Here is an 18,289-nt window from a genome sequence, read left to right on the forward strand (position 1 = left end):
TTTTCCTCATAGCCAGTGCTGATTGGTATGTGCATTCAGGTGTTTGTACTGATATTGACTGTGAACATGATGTCTAGCTTTGTCCTTTTGACCAGATAGAGAAGTGGTTCAACCAAGCTTCTGTAGATCCTTTGATCCACTTGTTTGTCTCAGTTTTGTGCTGTCTGAAGGTTCATATTCAAGTCAGCTGGAGTTCTTGAGGGTTTGCATTGATCTATTTGAAACCGCTCTAGCATTAATTCAATGTAGCGTTCTTGGTCGACTGACTCTTCGACCCAGAAACCAATATAGTGTACCTCTGCCTTCAATGTGAAACGTTGCTTCGAGTGCATTCTTGACGTCGCAGATCACTGTCATGCTTCTGGACGCTACTATAATGCCTTTAACCCAGACCATGATGATTGTGTGATCCTCTGTCTCTGCTCTTGCGAACAAACAAAGACTGTTCTTGATTCTGGTGAACCACTTGTATCATTAGGAAGTTTGCCAGTTCCTTATACTAGTTGTTAGCAGCCTGTTTCAAACCATAAATTGATTTGTTCAAACAACATACTAACTTTCCTCCATCTAATCCATGTTTTACAAACTTTTATGGCTGTTCCAGATACACTTCTTCCTCTATTTGTGATTGCAGGAAAGCTGTTGGGACGTCAATCTGGTGCATTTTTTGGCTTTGTTTCGCTGATAGTTGAAGTAGATGTCTCTGGCCTACAGGTATGCGCAAAATTCTCAAAGTATTCCAATCATTCCACTTGTTTGATTGCCACAGAGCAAACTTTGTGTTTATCGATGTGACCATCTCTGTGGGTGGTTTCTTTAGTTTCCAAGTCACCTTGTCTTGGAGTGCCTTGACCTTGTTCTTCATTGCCGGGTGCCATTGGTCTCAATTGCCACATTGCTTGACTCCGTAGACTATTTCGAGTTCCACATAGTCACCCTTGGTCACAGCAAGATGGGCTCAAAATATGGACTTCCCCAAAAATTGCAGAACATTTCTTACTCGTGTCCCTCGTCTGGGCTCTGCCCTCTTCACTTGCTCCAGCATCTCTTCAGTAAAGCCAACTGTCTCTGACTGTGAGAAGTCCTCCGTATCACTGTCGTACAGTGAATTTAAGTATCTGAGACTCCCTCTTGTTGCAATAGATTTTTCATATAATCCTGCTTCCTCAACATCCGAGGCATCTTGTCTCAGTGTCGTTTCTTGTGTGTTAAAGCTCTCTGAGTCATGCCACTCCTCTTTTACTGTAGTAGATGTGCCCTGTTTCTCTTTGTTGTCATCTTCTTGATGACAATCATCTGCGTGCCAAATACTCAATTGCTGTGACCCCTCATCTAATAGGTTGGCCGTCTCTGTGTTGTAGTGGTCGAGCACACTTCGGGCTCTGTTATAGCTTTTGATAGAGCTATTCAAGTTTTGTCGTTAATTATCCGCGATGCATTGCTTTTGCTTATTTTTGCTAGTGGAATCGCTACGTAAATCCAGACTAGAATGAACCTTACTAATTTTCAGTAAGGGAATTTCTAGGCGAATCCAAGTTAGACTAAGTTGGCGGATTCGAAGAGCGTTTACAAATGCAACTTAAATTCAGAAGGTTAAGCGAGATTACGATTATTGTATTATGAGCAAGTTGAACAATCTATGAAATAATTTAGTAGACTAGCGGGAATATATATTTAAATATATATATGTATATATATATATATATATATATATATATAGGTGAGTAATAAAAAGTCATCGTATCCTTTGTTACAAATTGTATGATATAAGCATTAGAATAAAGGGTATCGTAGTTAGTACAATTATAAGTTTCGGTATATAGATAATTATCAATAGTTATCACATTTCCCCCATGATAGGAAAAAATTGAAATGTCTTTACAATTTTTTTTAAAGACGAACACAACTAAAATAAGAATAGACATTTGAATGCAAATTGAATAAAATGAATAAAAAAAATTGTTTTAACAATAACATAACTTTGGAATGGAAAAACACCGCGAATTATGGGAATAATAATTGAAAATGCAAAAATTTAATGGAATTGCAGCGCGAATGCACGTTGTAATTTAAAACACAAAAGCTAAGAATATGCTTACTAACAATTGTGAGCTGGAATTGAGAGGTGAATACAACATTTAAATTATGTGATTCAAACAATTAACTTTATTCGCTAAGACAATACATGAATGAAATTAAATTAACAAATACTATGAGTTTGAGAAGTTTTAACAGTTTTTTCAATCGCTATATTTCATTTTCGTCGCCCGAACCAACATTTCTCGGTCCTGCTCTTAGTCATGATATCAAAAACGAGCATCAGGAGGTGAGACGTGACCAGTTTGTATGTCCTGACTTGGCGGAGGTGGGCTCCGGTCTTGCTCAGCGTTCTGTATAATTTCAACCACCGATTCACCAGTTGAGGGAGTTTTTTTAGGTGCCGTCTTTTTGGTTTTCTTTTCTTCGATTTCGAAGAAGAAGAGGATTCTAGAGAACTGGTTGGAGATTTGTCCGCTTCGAAAACCCATAGAAATGTGTTCGTTTTCATTTACGACCTTCACCTTGTGTTTGCTGGTCGGGTACTGTTGAAGGGCCAGACTGATCATGTGGTGCTGGTTCACTGGGCTCATTCACAGAAGACGTAATTTGGTGGCATTTCTGTTGTGGTTTAGTGGGATTCCGAACAGTTTGAGATCGGGTGACGTTGGAGTTTACCGATGAAACTACTGATGTGGTGTCTCGGTGTCTGTTTCGAATTTTGGTCTCCCCCCACTTGTGTTTTTGGAGATCATTAATATGCTTTGCGATTTTCGTCTCAGTAGTCTTATCGTACGTAGCAGGCCGACGCTGTGCGTAAGTCCACAAGTTTATTATTCTTTCTGCATTGGTCCCAAATTTTGCAATATCACTGTCTCTGACTTTAACTTTAACAGGCGATCGTCCAGGATCGTTAATGATTGTCGTGGGTGATGAGGATTTTGTGACACATGCACCGGGTTTGAGGAATTCGTAGAGTCCTGCAAGTTGCTCTAGGCCCGTTTCTTGTGCGGAAGTTTGCGAGCAAGTTTGACTTTGAGAGATGCTTCTTTCCTGGGGATGGGGTTAGTCAATGTTGGGTGAATAATGAAACGGGATTCCTTCCCCACGTGGAATCACGATATGGGCGACCTGCATAATTTTGAGCCGCACACGATTTCTTTTCAATTTGCAGATCGCTTCTGTCACGATTGACCCACCCGGCATCGTCAAGGAAATCCTCTGCAGGAACAGTGTTGGCATCTAAATAGTAGTTGATAATTTGTTCATAAATTAAATTTAAACTTGAAGGAGCAGTAGTAAGATTATAATTTTTAATGGAGTATTTGCAGAACAACAAAAATGGGCTTCAAATGGGGTTATCTTTGTAGTTTTCTGTTTTGTTAAACGTAGATCTGAAACAATTGATTTCATCGAAGAGGAAGTAGAAAATTTATCTTTGTGTTCCACTTGCATACAAGATAACGGTCTTTTTATTGTTTGAATCATTCGCTCTACCAATCCAATTGCTCTGTGATCGCCTACAGGAGCGTCGAGAATGTCAATATTAATTTCATTACAATAGTTTGTGAACGTTTTTCCTACGAGACAAGTTGCTTGATCTAAGCGTATCGTTGGTGGAACTACAAGATTATAAACATATTCTGGCAGAAATTTATCTACATTTGTACCATTAGCTTTCTCAAAAATTTCAGCTGCAGGGTATTTTGAATAACGGCAATACAAGTGAGGAAATAAGTTTCTTGTGATTTCTCATTTAGTATCGGAACCCAAAAAATCATTTTGGATTTCTTCATCAGGATCTTGACAAGCTTTATGCGGATGCCATTTTGATTTAGGAACAACAATTTTGAGATTCTTACCTATTTCTGTGCAAGGAACACATTCACTTGTTTCAATCAGATTTTCCCTATGCATATATGGTCATCATGCATATTGGGATAAGGAAATCAACCCCCAACTACCGGGATGTGTCATGTGGAGCGGCTTTATTACGGCTTCTTTAATTGAGTGGGAATTGCGACGTGTTCGTTGACACAAACTCATCCTGACTTAACGTCGAGGTCCTTCCAGAAAGAGTGAATGTAGGGACTGACTTCCTTACATCTAGCCTCATCGTCTTGCAAGACAAAATTTCGGATTTCCTTAAGAACTGCATCCTTGCTTGTAAGAATAGCTAGGAAGGACTTTGTGAAAAGTTGACTGAGGTTATTCTCGCAAACTTCTTCACGACAAAGTTCAATGTCTCTGTTTTCTGGCGATGAAGAAGATTGAGTAGTGTTTGTACTCGTATTGATGTTGGGCATTGAATGGGTTTGAAATGTCACTCGAAGAGTTTGAGGGGACACATGGGCAGAAAATGTGATGTAATTGATTTTAATATCGGATTTAACTGGGGAATTCAATTTACCAAGTGAGCAAGTGATTTGCGTGACGATTGAAGTTTGAAATGAATTCTGGGTTATAAATATTTACTCTTGCTTTAGTTTTGAATGAGTTATTTGATGAATTTGATGTATATGCGTTGTGTTTGGTGAATTTGCGGATATGGACTCGCGTTGTGTGTACAAGTAATTTGCGTTTGGAATTGTTGTGCTGCTTTGGGTATGGAATTTGAGGCGAATTACTAAACAGAATGGTAATTGCGTCGCAAATGCGGGAAATTGTAGCTACCATAAACTCCTCATCATATTGAGTTATGCTTTCTGCTTTTTGGTTCGGTTGGCGCGAAATATAATCAACTAATCCCATACAAGTGCCAAGAATATGTTCTATATTAAAATCGAACGGTAACAAACGGTCAATCCACCTTGTTAATAGACTATTGTATGATTTATGTGAACGATAAAATTTCAAAATTGAAAGAAGTGCTCTATGATCCGTCAAGACTGTTAATGTCTTTCCAAAAAGATAGTATTTAAATTATTCAATATCCCAAACTACACCAAGTAATTCTAATTCTTTAATACTGTACCATTTTTCATTGTTATGAAGAAAACGGGATGCAAAGCAACAGTTTTCCACCCTTCACAATCACGTTGCTCTAGTGCTGCGTCTAAATCTTGTCTAGATGAATCCCATTTGACTCGCGTTTCCAATTTCGGATTAAAATGAGTGTTTTCGGTAGCAATTGCGATTGTATTTTTAATATGTTCAAAAGGAATTTGATGATTTTCAGTCCAAACAAATTTTTCATGTTTCTTTAAAAGAGGTCGAAGAGGGTGACTGATTTTTGCTAATTTTGGACTAAATTTACTTAGATGGTGACCTCTGCGTAAAATGATCTTAATTGTTTCAACGTTTTTGGGGCCTTGATTTCTAAAACAGCTGCTGTCTTGGACTCTATAGGTTTGATACCACTTTGAGAGAATGTTAAACCGAGCCAATTTATTTGTTGTTTTGCAAAATGACCTTTACTCAAGTTTATTCGAAGGTTATCCGCATCAAGTTGTCGCAAACAATTGTAAACGTATTTGATGTACCATTCCTTGCTACCCTTACTAACTACAATTATATAGTCAAGAAAACAATACCGAGTGGTTAGACCAACCAGTGTGTAATCCATGGTTTTTTGAATTTTTGCCGGCATGTCTGTAAGACCGTAAAAAACAGATTTAAAACAATATGTACCAGTAGATCCTACGCAAATAATAATAAAATTACAGTGGCGAGCAGTGTCTGGGTGTAAATTTAACTGGTTATAGGCATATTGTAAGTCGATCGTTGAGAAATAGACATTCCCGTCTTGGTTGGAATCATTTAGGTATTGTGAAATGGAATCGATAAGGCTATCAAAATTCGGCATTTGATATTTGTTTTTATGAATTGCTTTATTTATAACTTTTGAAACAAGAGCTAACTTAACGGATTTATCTTTTTTGACAGTGATGAAAGTCGGAGAAATAAAATCTGGACCTGAACATTCTTGTAACTTTTCAATATGGCCTTGAATTGATAAATTTTTTAATTCATCAGATACTTTGTCTAGTAGGTTTATAGTAACGCGACGGCCTTTTTGACGTGTTGGCGTATACTTTTTATGGAGTTTTGAACGAACTGTATGTATTTTTGACTTGGATTAATTTGATTGTTGGATTGAAAGTCCGGGAGCAGAGAACAAATCTCTGCCTAGTAGTGAACGATGACCATCTGCCACTACCTGAATTTCACTTGGATTCGAGTACCAATTGTTACTTCGAATTAAGTTTGGAGTATGCTAAGCTTTTGAATGAGTGCATTAGAAAAAGACTTTAATTGTTTGGGGGCCACCACGCGTATCCATTTTGAGTTTCTATTTTGAGAGGTGATAGAGTTCGCTAGGGTCTCGTTTTTTATCGTATAGATGCTTCCCTAATCCACTAGAACAGTTGCCGCTGTATTTCCAAATACCACGGGAAGATTAATTGATTCTATCGGAGTTTTATCATCCTCTGAAGATACTGATGCAACACAGTTGTCTTTATTAGATGAATAGTCAGATTCTAGATCAGGACCATAATCATCCGAAATTTGATTAACATCATCATTTTGATGATCTTCCTTTTCAACATTACTGGCGCGGCGCATGGTTTTGAATGAGATTTAGAATCCTTTGGTTTTCGACAAACCCTTGCGAAATGGTTTTCGATACCACAATTTTTGCATCTTTTTCCACAAGCAGAACATTTGTTGCGGTGCTCAGAAGTCCAGACGAGTCCGCAGAAATGGCACGTTGTAGGCTTTTTCCGGGAAGTTGAGTTCATGTTTGAGTAGGGCGTGGCATTTGCGATGCGCATCCATTGTACTTGATTGACTGTGGAATTGAGTTCTGATTTGTTAGCATTCATCTTCAGTTGATTAAGTATGCCCATTTCAATATTTATTGCAATTGTCAGAGCTTTGTCGAGTTCCACTGTATCTTTTAGTAGCTCTCTTTGGATATCTTCGTTCTGCATGTTTGCATTAAAGACATCTCTAATGATACTTGCTTCCTTTTCTCCTAGATCACAGCTCTCGGAAAGTTCTTTGGATGACCATAGAATTTTTCAATTGGTTCACTTTTTGTTGTTTTCGGGTCTAAATGAGATATCGATCGAATGTTATTTTGTGAATTCGGATGAAAATGATGTTCAAGAGATCCCAGAGATTCTTAATTGAATTTTCATCCAAATTGACAGCCAAATTTTTGGAGTTGAAGACTCTTCGACCTTCTGTTCCGAGGCTTAAGTACATCAGAGATGATGCTTTTGGATCACAAACTTTCCATGGTTTGTCTCCACATAGTATACCCACAGTTTCAAGGCGTAGACAATAGTTCTTCTATATGCCGTCTATGTTTGTTCTAGTTGTGTTGCAGGAATTTCAACGGCGTTTTTGTAAGCGGGTTCAGGGGGTAGAATGACATGTTCTGGAGGGTCGGCAAGGAGAAGGTCCACAACAATCCCCTCGCGAGCAAGAATTGCTTACTTGAGTAGTGTTCTCCAGTGTTTCCATCGATGAGAAGGCTCTGGGGTTGCTTTCTCCAAAAATGATTGAATTCAAAGTGGATATTTGCTGCTGGCTTTTGGAGCTGACTGCGCCATGTTATAGCTTATGATAGAGCTATACAAGTTTTGTGGTTAATTATCCTCAATGAGAAAAACTTTTGCTTATTTTTGGTAGTCGAATTGCTAGGCAAATCCAAATTAGAATGAACTTTACTAAACTTCAGTAAGGGAGTCGCTAGGCGATTCCAAGCTAGCTTAAGTCTGCGGACTTGAACAGCGTTTACAAATGCAACTTAGTTTCAGTTGATTAAGTGAGATTATGATTATTGTATTATGAACAATCTATGAAATAATTTCGTAGACTAGTGGGAATATATATATATATATATATATATATATATATATATATATATATATATATATAGGTGAAAAATCAAAAGTCATCATATCCTCTATTAAAAATTGTATGATATAAATATTAGAATAGAGGGTAATCGTATTTTAGTACAAATATGAATTTCGGTTTATAAATAATTATCAATAGGTATCACAGACTCCTTGATGATCTAATCTTGAACTGCCCCCACCTTGCATGTGTTGGGTATGTACAACAGGCGTTTGTTGTCTCCTTCAAAATAACCCACAAACTTTCCTTCCAGTGCCTTGGCTTCAAGTTTGCTGACGTCTCTGTCCCTATTTTTCATGAAGTGCAACCAAAAACAGATGATTTACTAATTGAAAGCTTAGGTTTTATACTTGGCATCAACTCTCTGGGCATTTCTCTTCACCTCATCTCTCAACAAAGTGGCTCATCATCGCTGCGTGAAGAATTGCTGCTTCCCACATCATATTGGGACAATCCGAGTCAATAGGCAAACATCTCGCTATCCCCAGCAGTGTACTGTTTCATTTCTTAGATAACTCATTCTGTTCTGGTGTCTTGGGTATGTTCTTCTCCTGTAGAATGCTTCCATCTAAACAGTAAATCATGAACTGCTTTCAGAGAAACTCCTTCGCATTGTCTTTCCTCATCTTTTTGTGCGTCCCCACCCTGGGAAAAGACTTTTTCAGGCTGGCCAGTGCTTCACTCTGTGCCTTATGCAAGTCCACACAAACAATTTTTGTAAGCTGGTCTGCAAACACAAAGCAAAAACGGAACCCTGACCGTGACTTTTCTTAGAAAGGTCCCGTCAAGTCTGTGAACGTCCTCTGCAGCTTGGTGCTGGCGTCTTTGTGATCTTGGCCAATGCGGACACATTTCACACATCATTGGGTTCCCCCGCTGTTGTCTCTGGTGCATTTGGGACCGCATCCGCTTGATTCACATGACCCAATCGTCTATGTCATTTCCTTGCACTGGCAAGTTTCACGATGAACGAACTCATCTTTATTTCCAAAACGCTGCAGGGCAAAAAAAAGAAGTTAATTTCTTGTATAAGTTTTACCTGAGTTCACTTCAGGAGTTTCATTCAGCTATTCCTTTTTCTCGAAAGTTAAGCTAGGTCCCCACTCCGTGCATCTTCAGACTGATAGGCGGTTTGGGGAATAATCAGACACACAACAAAATTTGTTGAGATCGCATTGGAATTCCCCTTTGTTTGAGGGTATGCTGATCCTCACAGACCTTGTGCCCACCACTCTGGAAGCCTCTATGTTGGGATTTCTGACCACTGATAGTATGGGCACAAAGTCCAGGAAAGCGTCGGTATTTGTCACTATGTGTTCTGTACAACCACTGTCCATTAGCATCTCTCTGTCTCTTGGTTGCCCTGATAGGTGACCCTTCTCACCACACATGCTGCATTGTGCGGTCTCCTTCCTGCTGCAGTCCTTGGCAAGTTGTCCAGGGATCCCACACACGAAACAGTTTCCTCTCCTAGGTCCCTTCCCGGAGGCACGCTTCACTGCCAGTGCCACTGAACCACTTTGTCCCTTGTGTCTATGTGCCGTGCTCTCATGGAATTTCTACAGCCTTTTCCTCATCTCCATGAAGTTTGTTGCCGTGTTGAGGCTTTCCTGTATAACGAGACTTTCAGACCTCATTGGCAGTCCATAGAGGACCAAAGCGTTAAAGAAGGTCTCTGAGACTGCGTCCCCTGCTTCTTGTAGCCTTGTGAGCAACTCATGTCGTATGACGTAGAAGCTATCCAAATCATAAGAATCCTCGAGCTACAATCGAGAAAGCTTTGCCACCAAAGTCATCACTGTCCGCGTCTTCACCCGCCAAAATTTTTCTTGTAAAAGCTTCCAAGCCTTTGCTCCATCTCTGAGGCCGCCATCTCCCAAACAATTGTGTCTCATTAGCATGAGAGTTGTCGCATCTAGAATCAAAACCATATGGCACCACAAATTGTTCCGTTTCTCCTTGATGTCTGCAACTTCCTTCTGATATGCACCCTTCAGCACCTCTTGTTTCTTCTTCTCATCATTGCTTGCCCTGTTGGCTAGTGGCGCAGGTTCATTGGAACGCTCTTCTCCCCCAATTGGTAATTTGTAGGGTCTCTTCGTTCGCATCATCGCCATAAATCTCATGCTCCAGAGAGAAAATCCCGGTGCCTTTCCTGTGTAGGTGAGCAACTTCATTGTTTGTTGATCTATCGTAGTTTTAGCAGGCAAAATTGTGAAAAGATTAAGTACTCAGCAGAAAAGTTTTGAGACTGCCAACAACAAATTAGTTTTGCTTCAAAAATTAGTTTTTAGACTTAGAAGATTGCTAGGCCCATAACCTGTTGGGTTATGTATTTTCGCAAGCAGAATGAAAAGCGTTTTTAACTAAGTAGAAATTTCAATTTCACGAAATGAGAGAATAACAAAAATGATACTTTACTGTAGAATTTGAAGATTTACAAGAGAGACCTGATTATTAGATCAAAATGGTGATTTGATTTTGGGGATGAAAAAAGCCTTAAATCCAGCTTTTTATCAACCCATTATCAACGCCAGCAGGTCAAGATACAAAACTCATCTTAGCTCTGTGATTTACAGGTCGCAGGGGTTACCTAATGTGGTTTGCTTCAGCAAATTTCCTAGAATTCAGTCACAGGGGATATCATACATAGTATGCTTTTACACTTTTCTAAAAATACGATCAACTTTCCGGTGGTACCATAATCATTCAATACGTGGTGGGAAGATTTTACATAAAAGAATCTCCCTCGAATAATAGTTTTCTAGATTCAACAGTTTGAACAAAATATTTATTCTAAGCACCATTAATTGAATATTCATTTATATAATTTTTGTGACCAAAATCAATTTGCTCTTGTCTTAGTAATCTGACCAGTTAAACTTTCTTTCTATTAATTCTAACTAAGTTCAAGACCATTGTTTGATCGAAAGTTTAACACAAGCAGTGCTATTTACCATCGTTTTTGGCCAAATGGTTGGTATTTTGTAATTAGCGTGAGTGAGCGTGACATAATCACGACACCTACATGAAACCCTGAAATTTTAATTACCCGTCTATTTACTATTTTACATAGAATCTAAAATTGTTTAAAACCCAGCAATCTGTTCTGCTACTGTTAAGTGCAATCACAGAGAAAAAAATTGGACTGAAGAATGAAATATATTATTCAAAATGTTATATGGAAAAAAAAGAAGTTAAGCCCAAAAAATGACTTTTTAGGTTTCCAAACAAGTTATACTTGTAGTGTTAAAAAGATAAAGACAAGTTTTAGACAATGAGGTTTTCTAGAAATCTGTACACGCGAGCCAACTCATTTTGTATTCGTTTCAAAATGTGAACTTGTTAAAGTCTCGAAATCTGACCTCGTTATGTCTCTCAGAGAAACATCGCGAAATTTTCTCATTTGAACTGTCACCTCCTAAAATGAAAAAAACTACAAAACAATGACGCTTCTAACAATAAAAATTGGCAAAAACCGTTTGTCATCAATACATCATTGATGCCCAATTCATAAGCGAACTTCTATGCACTATTATGGATCTTTGCCCAAAACAGATCTTCAATGATAAAGAGAAGAAGTGACAAAACAAAAGGAATAAAAAAAAGTAGTCGAAAACTCAACGCACAAAAACTAGAAAAACTGAGAACTGATTTTTTTATCTTAAACGATTGTATCATCCATTATTAATTCATATAAGCAAAATGATTTTTTTGAGTATACTTAAGGCGGTCAATGTGACATTCTGACGCCCAACGTAAAAGACAAAGGATCTAAAATTTCCTTCACGAAAATTTTTTTCTCGTAAAGTAGTAGCGAAGGAGATTTTAGAAAAGACCCATCCCATCCAACGCCCGGGAGAACAACCATTCCATTACGAGACGAGCTTCATATATTTAACTGTGCTTTCTTATTTCTTTATTACAATTTAACATTCCCTGATATTTTGTCGCCCGTTTGATTATTCACCCCTGTCTTGCGACCTGAGAATTTTTTCAGGATATGACCAAAATTTACTGACAAATTTTGACGTTTCAACAATATTACCTTCGTGCCTTTTCCTGTAATTCCGACCGAGCGCTTTAATATCCGTTCCCGATTTTACGAAACGAGCGTAACACACACGAGCGCACCAAAAACGTTTCTCTTTGTTTTATATCCGGAAAAACAACGACCTTTTTCTGAATTACATTTTTTTTTGCAAAATGGTATGTAGAGTCGGCATTGGTTGGGTATTCAGGTAGGTTTCGGATTTACAGGTAGCTTTCTCTGATGGTATCAGGTAGGTTTAATTGGTATCAGGTAGGTTATTGAATAAATATCAGGTAGGTTGCAGGTAAGTTCCAGGTAGGCATATAGGTTTTTTTAAAAGTAATCGGTTAGGTTTTCAGGTAGGTTCTTCTGGTGGTATCACGTAGTTTTCAGTGGTATCCGGTAGACTATTGAGTAGGTATCAGGTAGGTTGCAGGTAGGTCCAGGTAGGTATTTGGTAGATTTTAGGTATTCAGCTAGTTTTTTTTCAGGTAGTTTTCAATTTGGTCTCTGGTTAGGTTTCAAGTAGGTATCTAGTGGGTTTTTAGGTAATCAGGTACGTTCTCCAGATAGGTCTTGCAGGTTATAACTGACTTCATGACAAAGTTTGGTAGCGCTTCGAAGAAAGAAGCTGTCTTTGTTAGACCGGTGATATTCAATGGTTTTTACTAGAACTGGAAAATCCACAGGAAGTAACGACCTTGACCTCCTCAAATTCGCAGACACAATACTCAGACGACAACACCGAAGGTCACGAGTAGGTCTCTGAAGAACCCCATTTAAAACGTCTGACCAACTTAAAGTTGATGTACGAAAGTGAAATCGAGTCGAGCATCGAATTTATTACATCCGGCATTGACTGCTGCGAGGACTCAGAAACAGTCGAGGAAACTGTCCCTGAAATCAAGGAACTTCAGGAGAATGACGACTTTACAATTCAAGAACTTTTAGACAAAGCACCATCATCTGACGTATAAACTTTATGCTCTCATTTGAGCAACCTCAAATTCAAGATACGGAAGACTACTTCCGCATACCGAAAATACAAAAAGGAACTTGTGTCCGCACCACAAAGCAACCAAACAAATAACATCCCGAGGGTGACCTTTGACAACAGCAGTTATCAAACTGATACTGACGCATCCCTAACGACCAAGATTTTCTCAGCGCGCGCTGAATACAGTTCTTACAGTGGTTCCTTCAATAACAATGCTGCACCCAGTAGCTTAATGGGAGAATCAAACACAATTTTGCCACCGGCAAATTTGTCGCAACAACTCGCCACCACATCTGCTGACGTATCAAGCACCAGCACCATCAACAATGCCTTGTCTGGAGTTACTTTTGGTGGCCTCAATTCCACTTCCGCAAAAATTGACGGCGCATTTCCCTCATTCCAAGTTTCTCATCATGCGGCCCAAACTACTTCTTTGAATCCGCCAATCAGAACTTCGCAACCATCCTTTGCACTTCCAACAGTTGGTATTGTACCACAGACTCCTACCTCAATGTTTTCTTGTTTCAGAAATCGGTTCCGATGTTACAGGCAACGAAATTTGATGGAGATCCATTAAGTTGGCTAAAGTGGTTCAGTGTGTTTCAAGCAACAATTGATCGTTCTCCAATGTCCTCTGCAGAAAAACAATTCATCTGAAATCGCTTCTGATTGGAAAAGCAAAAGCACTGGTTGACGGCTGTGGCTTCAATGGCAGTCTGTACGCACCCGCCCCAGCACGTCTGGAAAAACATTTTGGTAATCCGAACAGGATTGTCAATGCCTTCCTCGAAAAACTGTCACATTTTAGACCCCCTAACCTGACAATCCCAGACAGTTATACGCAGTTCTCTGCTTTCTTTTACCTCTTGTGGACACATTTCAGCTACTTGGATTCAACCATGACAAACATTCCACTACAAATGTCAATCAAGCCTTAAACAAGCTTCCAACACCACTCCGCTTGGAATGGAATGAGCACGTTTTGGAAAGAAGTTTGCATCAACCATCTCTGAAAGAGCTTTTGGAGTGGCTTCTAATCTATGCAAAGGCTTGCAGATATCTGCCCACCTCTTCTGCATCAGCTCAACCTCCACGCACTCATTCACAGGCCTCCAACAACCTTTGGAAGCAATCGAATCAGCAAAACCAATTCAATCGTCCGTCCAACAGATCATACCAGGATAAACGCACAAACCCGTCAAATAGCTTTCAACCAAGCTCTGCGAAAGTTGTCGTTAGTCCAAACAACGGTAGCTGTCAGTATTTATACAAATGTTCTCATTTCCAAGATCTGTCTCCACTCGATAGACGAGAACACGTGAAAAAATTGAAACTATGTTTCAACTGTTTTGGTAGTCACCATGTACAACAATTCACATCAGAAATTGTTTGTCGCTCTGCAGACTGCGGCAAAAAGCACCACACAATGCTCCATGAAAGTTTCATTGCAAAAAATGCGAACCTCTTCAACAGTTAAATCGGTTCAACTGCGTGGCACAGGTCAAGTTGCTTTCTTACCAGTTCAACTGTCTAACGGGGAGAAAACGTTTGAGACATATGCTTATCTCGACAACGGAAGTTGCCAGAGTCTCCTCCTCCAAACCGCAGCTCTGATTCTAGGTATTGATGTGAACACTTTTGGCAAGATGCCTATTAGTGGCTACCACACAACAAAAGAAGATTGTTCTCCAGTGTCTTTAAAAATTAAACCTTATCAGTCTAATAAGATACCAATCATTGTAAACGAAGTCTTGGCTGTACCCGATTTGAATATAAACCCTGTTAAAACTAATGAGCTGAACAAGTATTGCAAGAAATTTGAACATCTTAATCACATTTCGTTCCCTAATGTTGACGAAAATCAAGTCTGAAATTGATATATTACAATAAGTTGATTAAAGGCCCAAAAAATACGCCCTGGGCTGTAGAAACTCTTCTTGGATGGACAAGTGCGGGTTAAACTAGCGACACAGCAGACGAACAGAATTCAGTGTTCAAAACACAAATCAACTCTCATCCTCATCTAGACCATGAACTTTTCACAAAAGTACAAGAGTGGATGAAAATTGAGAACTACGGTATAGCTTCATCAGAAAGGGCTATGTCTAAAAATGATGAAAATCTGCAAATCTTGAGTCGACTACAAACTTTTCTGATGGTCACTACAAAATAGGCCTTCTTTGGAAGAAAAACGCCAAGTTACCGAACAACAGATGGCTAGCAGAAAAACAATTAAAGCAATTAATCAAAAAGCTCTCAACAAAACCAGATCTACAAAGTAAGGACGAGGAGACGCTCCAGAAAGATCTTCAAAATGGTTATGTTTTCAAAGTTGATCCAGCTACAGACAAAGAAACAACATGTTCTTATCTTCCTCATCATCCCGTTTCAAATGAAAACAAACCCGGAAAAATCAGGAGAGTCACCAATGCATCCAGTGTTTTTCAAGTTCAATCCTTGAATTCAAACCTTTTGAAGGGACCCAATTTGTTGAGTAAACTTGTGGGGGTCATATTAAGATTCCGCGAGCAACAAGTGGCAATTTTAGCAGACATTGAGCAAACCTTTATGCACATTAAAGTTGATCCCTCTGATCGTTGCGTTTCTTCAGTTTCTCTGGAATCAAAATAGCAAAATCGAAGAGTATAAAAAGACACGTCATATCTTCGGCGCAACATCTTCCCCATGCACAGTGTCCTACGCTCTTCGTCGTTCAGAACGTGACAATCAGGACAAATTTGCTCAAGGGTTACACGTCATTGAGCGTAATGTCTACATGGATGACCTATCTATCTCAACAGCAAACGTTGAAAGTGATGTAAACGTCATGAACAGCACCAAAGAGTGTCTTTCACTTGGTGGTTTCAACCCCACAAAGTGGAACTCTAATTCAGACAAGTTCTTGAAAAACGTGGCAAACGAAAATTTTTTGAAGCCTGATCTACCATCACCTCAAGTTCTAAAAGTTTTGGGTTTACAGTGGAACGAGAGCACTGATGAGTACATCATTGACAAAAGGCTTTTCAAAAGGTTGCCCAATGATCAATTCACAACACAGAGGAAACTTTTGAAGTTTGTCGCTTCAATTTTTGATCCCCTTGGCGTTATAGCCCCTTTAACAATCAGAGTGGGAAAAATTTTGCAAGCGGCTTGGAATAAAGGTCCACAATGGGACGCACCGCTGGACGTTCAGCAGTTCCCAGACTTTCTTCAATTCAAAAACGAACTTCCATCTAACCAAAACATCAGCATTCCAAGTGCTCTCTTCCGTAGAAATACGAAAATTCAGTCAACAGCTCTTCACACGTTCACAGACGCTTCAGAGTGTGCTATATCAGCAGTGTCTTATCTAAGAACTGAGTACGTTAATAAAACAGTTGATGTAATGTTCATGATGGGCAAAGCCAGAGTAGCTCCGATCAAGAGGATGACTATTCCAAACCTGGAGTTGCAAGCGGCAGTGTAAGGCGCGCAATTTGCTCAGTTTATGAGATAATAGCAAGATTTGGAAATCGAAAATTACTTTTTCTGGTCCAATAGTACAACTGTACTCCATTGGTTGAGAACTCCCGAAATGAGGCATCGAATTTTCGTTGCCAATAGACTAGCAAAAGATTCTCGACGTCTCCTCATCTCTCAATTGGCGCTACATTTCTTCTTCTGATAATCCCGCTGACGATGGCTCAAGAGGCTATGAGGTTGGACAGGTGAATAAAACTTCTCGTTGGTTGAGTGGACCATCATTTCTCCTTTCCGAAGAGAAATAGTGGCCTTGTCATGATCTCTTGAAGCATCACCCACTTGTATTCTCAATACAGCCAATGGAAGCCACTAAACGGTCAAATGAAAGGTGTGTAATAGATATTACATGTTTTAGCAACTGGAATCGGTTGATAAGAGTGACTGCATACTGCTTCTTCTTCCGCGACCTATGCAAGAAGCGAAGCAAACATTTGGGTCTCTCCCATCATACTTTGGCGTACAGGTGTCTGATCCAGGCATAGCAGATTGAAAATTTTGCAGATGAAATATCTGCTCTACGTAAAGGCAAGAACATTACAGCATCAAGTCGTTTGAAAGACCTTTGTCCGTATGTTGACAATAATGATCAGCTCCGCGCCAAAGGTCGGTTGTTTAAGGCAATGGTTTAAAGACTGCGCGAAACCCAATCATTCTGGATGGTCTAAACCCAATTGTGAAGCTGCTCATCAAGAATTTTCACATTACTAACACTCACTCAGGAGTTGAACAAACGAGCTGCCTCCTTATGCACTTATGCAATACTATTGGATTTTGAAATGCTGAGCTCTCGTTAGGCAGACAGTCCGCCAATGCATTCATTGTCGGCGAATGATACAGGAAATCCAACAACCTCAAATGTCTGATACACCATGCGAGTGGTTACCAAGTGAGCACCATTTTGTCTTTGCGACGACAGGACTCGACTTCACAGGTCCTTTCCCCGTATCTCAATGTGGCAGACACGCTACGCGCTACGTACTTCTGTTCATCTGCTTGGTGGTAAGAGCAGTCCACTTGAAGATAGCAGAAAACCTGTCTACAGACTCAACAATGAATTGCATCCGCAGATTCATTAGTCGCCGCGGAAAACCAAAAAATTTCTTTCCGACAACGGGAAATCTTTAGTCAGCTCTTGTTCGCAAATAAAGAAAAGTATCGAAGCACTAAGAGCAGCAAAGGAATTTGCCTCAAAACTCCATAATCTTGATATTGAAATTGAATGGAAATTCAATCCTTCTCTTGCTCAACATTTTGGTGGCAGTTGGAAAAGATTAGTTCAAGTGTTCAAATTGTCTTTGTACAAGGTCTTTGGATTAAGAACACTAACACGTGAAACGTTGTCTACCTTCACTTGCGAAATAGAATCTAACTTGAACTCTCGTCTCTCACAAACACTTCGAGTGACATTAATGATCCACTTCCCCTAACACCAAACCATTTTCTTTTGGGCAGATCCACTGTTAATTTTCCACCTGGTGTTTTTTTTCGAGAGAAAGATTACATTCTCAAAGTCTTGGAGAACTTCACAACACCTGGCCCAACACTTCTGGAACAGATTTCTTAGAGAATACATCACAAACCAGCAGAAACATTTGAAATGGACTAAAGGTTGTCCGAATTTAAAAGTAGACGATATTGTTTGGGTTTTAGAGGATTTCAAGCCTCGAGGTCTTTGGCCACTGGCCAAAGTCATTGATGTATATCCTGGTTCGGACCAAATTGTCAGATCCGTTAAACTAAAAAACGCATTTGGGGAAACAGTTCGCCTTGTTGTTAAATTAAGCAAAGTTCTGGCTGACTAATTTTTATAATTAATTAAAACACTAGTT

At 39.4% G+C, this 18,289-nt stretch overlaps 1 protein-coding gene across 1 annotated transcript in view; it reads left to right on the forward strand.

Annotated features, from left to right (window-relative positions):
- LOC142341148 (uncharacterized) overlaps positions 1–18,289 on the forward strand; it is a 30,646-nt gene that overhangs the window by 2,787 nt on the left and 9,570 nt on the right. The gene's annotated exons all lie outside the window — the stretch shown is intronic.

Source organism: Convolutriloba macropyga, chromosome 6 (genome assembly GCF_964194025.1).
Source record: "Convolutriloba macropyga chromosome 6, txConMacr16.3, whole genome shotgun sequence".
Taxonomy (NCBI): domain Eukaryota; kingdom Metazoa; phylum Xenacoelomorpha; order Acoela; family Convolutidae; genus Convolutriloba; species Convolutriloba macropyga.